Genomic DNA, 5,482 nt, shown 5'->3' with positions numbered 1-5,482 from the left:
ACAGGTGACAAGAATACACAGAAACACTATACAGAAAAAGATCTTCATGACCCAGATAACCATGATGGTGTGATTACTCACCTAGAGCCAGACATCCTGGAATGCAAAGTCAGCTGGGTCTTAGGAAGCATCACTACGAACAAAGTCAGTGGAGGTGATGGAATTCCATTTGAGCGCTTTCAAATCCTAAAAGATGATGCTGTGAAAGTGCTACACTCCATATGTCAGCACATTTGGAAAACTCAGCAGTGGCCACGAGACTGGAAAAGATCAGTTTTCATTCCAATCCCAAAGAAGGTCAACACCAAGGAATATTCAAACGACCACACAATTGCACTTATCTCACAGGCTAGCAAAGTAATGCTCAAAATTCTCTAAGAGAAGCTTCAACAATACGTGAACTCTGAACTTCCAGATGTTCAAGCTGGATTTAGAAAAGGCAGAGGAACCAAACATCAAATTGCCAACATCTACTGGATCATCAAAAAAGCAAGAGAGTTCCAGAAAAACATCTATTTCTGCTTTATTGACTATGCCAAAGCCTTTGACTGTGTGGATCACAACAAACGAAAATTCCTAAAGAGATGGGAATACCAGACCTCCTGACCTGCCTCCTGAGAAATCTGTATGAAGGTCAAGAAGCAACATTTAGAACTGGACATGGAACAACAGACTGGTTCCAAATCGGGAAAGGAGTACATCAAGGCTGTATATTGTCACCCTGCTTATTTAACTTATATGCAGAGTACATCATGTAAAATGCCAGGCTGAATGAAGCACAAGCTGGAATGAAGATTGCCTGGAAAAATATCAATAACCTCAGATACGCAGATGACACCACCCTTATGGCAGAAAGCAAAGAAGAACTAAAGAGCCTCTTGATGAAAGTGAAAGAGGAGAGTGAAAAAGTTGGCTTAAAACTCAACATTCAGAAAACTAAGATCATGGCATCTGGTTCCATCACTTCATGGCAAATAGAAGAATAAACAATGGAAACAGTGACAGACTTTATTTTCCTGGGCTCCAAAATCACTGCAGATGGGGACTACAGCCATGAAATTAAAAGATGCTTGCTCCTTGGAAGAAAAGCTATGACCAACCTAGACAGCATGTTAAAAAGTAAAGACTACTTTACCATCAAAGATCCTTCTAGTCAAAGGTATGGTTTTTCCAGTAGTCATGTATGGTTGTGAGAGTTGGACTATAAAGAAAGCTCAGTGCTGAAGAATTGATGCTTTTGAGCTGTGGTATTCGAGAAGACTCTTGAGAGTCCCTTGGACTGCAAGGTGATCCAACCAGTCCATCCTAAAGGAAATCAGTCCTGAATATTCATTGGAGGGACTGATGTTGAAGCTGAAACTCCAATCCTTTGGCCACCTGATGCAAAGAACCAACTCATTGGAGAAGACTCCAATGCTGGGAATGATTGAAGGTGGGAGAAGAAGGGGACAACAGAGAATGTGATGGCTGGATGGCATCACTGACTCAAGGGACATGAGTTTGAGTCAACTCTTGGAGTTGGTAACGGACAGGGAGGCCTGGCGTGATGCAGTTCATGTGGTTGCAAAGAGTCAGACACAACTGAGTTACTGAACTGAACTGATGTGGAAATAGGAAACATTTACTTTAGATAGCAGACAAGAGCAGAACTAAGTAATACAATTTTACTGCAGCATTTTAAAAACCATCCCTTCACCACAGTGTAAGATATAAATGCAGGTGCGCAAGGGCACATATGACATAAAATGCACTAGATTGGTGGCTGCTCTAGACTAAGAACTATAGTCACAGGCTGGAAGTAGAGAGTTATTTATTTGGGGGAATGTTTTGTACCCTGAGCCCGGGAGATTGCTTCTCAGCAGCTCTGAGAAAACAGCTCTGAAGAGGCTGGAGAAGTCAGGCTGTTTACAAGTTTGCAAAAAAAGGGAACAGGGAGTCTGAACATCAAAGATCAGGTATCAAGTTAAGGAATTTAGCATTCTACAGTATGGGAAGATGTAAGCCTCTGGGCTCACTGAATTCATTCCTTTCATATGCAACTCAGATATCTGGGACCAATCCTGTTTCGTTGTTCACCCTGCCTCTTGCATTTTCACAGTTCCTCAGCGATCACCATGCTGGGCGGGGGATGGCAGCATCCAGCATCCACTGGATCACCGTTTGGGGAGCCCTCATTCACATTTGGAGGCCAGGAATCAGTCACTGATGGCTGTGACATTTCTTGTTGATTAACATGGCAGAAGACATTTTCATTTCACACTGCCCTGCCAAGTACTTCGAAGCCCTACCCAGGTCCTACTGCAATACTGGTGATCCCAAGAGTTTTACAGAAGCAAATCATTAAAAATAATAATAACAAAGCAATTAAAAAGTAAATCAAAATGCCTCAGTGACTACATGTCCAACTCAAACTTTATTTAAATGTTATCTTTTTCTCCCTCTAATAAAGCTTTATTTCACTCAAACTTGAACGATGAATCTTCCATATTGAAGTATCTTCATTGCCTAATTAATTCGAAGGAAAAAAAGCAAAATGACTAGTAAGGAAAAATGTAGGGTTTAACACACCTTTTTAATTTGTTTTAAATATTTAAGGTTTAAAAATTGCTTAAAGTTTTTAGTTTCTAGTCGGAGAACATTATCTGAATTGAACACCCTAATGGCAAACCACTGTAAAATGTTTTCAGCTGCATCTGGAGCAGAGGGCCTAGTGATTATCTTCAAAGCAGCCCAACTTTCTTCATGAGAAGGTCAGAAGTACACTGGTTTGTTTTATTGGACTGTCCATTAGGTGATCTTTGTTGCTTTTCCTCTGGCAGGGACTTTATGTGTCAGAAGGGCATTGTGCTTGACCTCCAAATTTGGCCCTCAGTTTACTGATGAGCTTCATAACCTTTGAGTTACCCTGATATTTTGACATATTTGCAGGGTTCTGGGCTACATTCTGGAAGGTCACCATAATTTCTGGGTCCTGCATGGCTGCAAGGACCTCTGGGTCACTAAAAATTTCATTCAGCCCAGGCATTCATGGCATTCCAGGCCTGCCCCACTCCCATTCCATGCATTCCTCCAGGAAAATTATCAGGAATTCCCCAGGAGAGCCACCTGGAAAAGAGTCATACTGAACTCCTGATTGTCCCCTGGCTTCTTCCTCCCTCTGGGCTCTCTCATGTTCTTCCCAAGCCTTCTTAACCTTTTCTGTTCTCTTTTTGATCTCTCACTGTCTGGGCTTTTTGCTCATACTTTCTTCAATATCAGCAATTTTCCAGGCCTTTGAGTGAACTTCCATCAGCATTGCACTAGCATCTTCATAATCTAACCTACAAGAAGAGGCAAGATCACCGGCAGCTTCTTTCTAATGGCCCAGAAGCCTGTGAGCTTCCCCTTGCTACGTGTATGGCTGAGCTGCATCCAGGTTTATTTCAATAATTCTACCACAGGCTTGGATGGCAGCATTTCCCTTCTGTAATCTGATGAAGACCCTGGTTCTCTTGGCATACAGAATGGCCACACAAGGGTTTAGCTTGACGGCATCTGTAAAACAACTGATTGGCGTTCTGTAGCTCACCATCATTTAGGGCATCAATGGCAGCCACTTATTTTTTTTTTTAATCATTTGCCTGATCCATCATCTCCTCAGTTATCTCTACATTTTAATCTCCCATTTCTTGAGGGACATCATGGTCTGGTTCAATCACACCTTCATTATCAAATTTAGATCACTTTCTTCAGTTGATGGTTTGTCTGTCTTTATGTTTTCCTCCACCTTCTTACCATCTGCTTTTGCTTCCTAGGTGTTTAATTCTGATTTAGTTTTATGAGAAACAAGTGGCATTTTAGCCCCCATACTCTCCACCCACTCCCTCAGGAAGCTCATTTCCTCTGTGTTCAGAACATTCCAGTCCCTGCTCATACATTTACAGTAAGGCTCCAAGCTCTCTCATTGTGTGAGGGTCCATGGTCTGGGAGGTCATGGGAGGTGGTGGGCGTAAGCTGCTGTCCAGATGCCAGGCCTGGGCACTACTTCAGCATGACCACATAAAGGGGAAGGATGCCCCGAGGCCAAACAAACTAGAACCTCCCCGGCCACTGGCTCCATCCACCCAGCTACCCTGGGTTCTTCTCCTGTTCATCCCTACTTTCTCTACCACTGCCCAGCATGCTGGTTAGAACCTTCTAGAAGTGTGGCTGTTCATGCTGTTGCCCACCTCTCCACACATGCATTCTTATATTAACTCAAAACCTGTGCTCTAGAGGGATCAACCATCCAGTATTTTCAAGAAGATGAAAACTGTCACCCTTGAAGGGAGTTATTTAGAATAGAATATTCTCTTGAGTGTGGCCGTTAAATGGAACATGATGCCATGAAGCCAAAAGGCCTTCTGGCCAGAGCAGTGGTCACAGCTCCGGATGAAGAAGAATCATCTTGACACCAGATGTTCTTTGGTGTTTTTTCTAATTTGTCATTTTTAATTCTCTCCTTTGTTATGTGATAGTTTTTCTTCCAATTTATTGAGATATAACTGATATACAGCACTCTGTAAGTGTTAGGTATACAGCATAATGGTTTGACTTTTGTTGTTTAGCCCCTAAGTCCTATCCGGCTCTTTGCAACTCCATGGACTCCAACAGGCCAGGCTTCCCTGTAGCTCCCTATCTCTGGGAGTTTGTTCAAACTCACGTGCCTGGAGTGGATGATGCCATCCAACCATCTCACTCACTGTCACTCTCCCCCCCAACTTTTTTCCACCTGCCCTCAATCTTTCCCAGCATCAGGGTCTTTTCAAATGAGTCACTCATCACATCAGGTGGCAAAAATATTGAAGCTTCAGCATCAGTCCTTCCAATGAATATTCAGTGTTGATTTCCTTTAGGATTGACTGGTTTGATCTCCTTGCAGTCCAAGGGACTCTCAAGAGTCTTCTCCAGCACCACAGTTCAAAAGCATTAATTCTTTGGCACTCAACTTTCTTTAAGGTCCTACTCTCACATCCATACTTGACCACTGGAAAAATCATAGCTTTGACTATACATACTGATCTTTGTCGGCAAAGTATCATCTCTGCTTTTTAATGTGCTGTCTAGGTTAGTCATAGCTTTTCTTCCAAGGAGCAAACATTTTTTAATTTAGTGGTTGCAGTCACCATCTAAGGTGATTTTGGAGCCCAAGAAAATAAATTCTGTCACTGTTTCCTTTGTTTCCCCATCTATTTGCCATGACGCAATGTAACTGGAAACTATGATCTTCATTTTTTGACTGTTGAGTTTTAACTAAGACCTGGTGCCCCCAAATAAATAAATACTTAAAAAAAAAAACCTCAGTGATGTGTGGTTTTTAGATGAAATGGTCTTTAATTTCTTTTTAAAAATTTATTCTTGAATATCACTTTTAATGTCATTACAAATAGCATCAATTTTTCATTTTTATTTTCTAATTCTTTGTTGCTTGCATGTAGAAAAAATTTGTATATATTGACCTTGA

At 41.7% G+C, this 5,482-nt stretch overlaps 1 pseudogene; it reads right to left on the bottom strand.

Annotated features, from left to right (window-relative positions):
• Nucleotides 1–2,824: 2,824 nt before the first annotated feature.
• Nucleotides 2,825–3,913, bottom strand: LOC122687314 (annotated as a pseudogene).
• Between the last annotated feature and the right edge of the window lie 1,569 nt (nt 3,914–5,482).

The sequence above is a fragment of the Cervus elaphus genome, chromosome 31, assembly GCF_910594005.1.
Source record: "Cervus elaphus chromosome 31, mCerEla1.1, whole genome shotgun sequence".
NCBI lineage: Eukaryota > Metazoa > Chordata > Mammalia > Artiodactyla > Cervidae > Cervus > Cervus elaphus.
The sequence above is the reverse complement of the archived record's forward strand: the minus strand, read 5'-3'. Positions and strand labels throughout refer to the sequence as shown.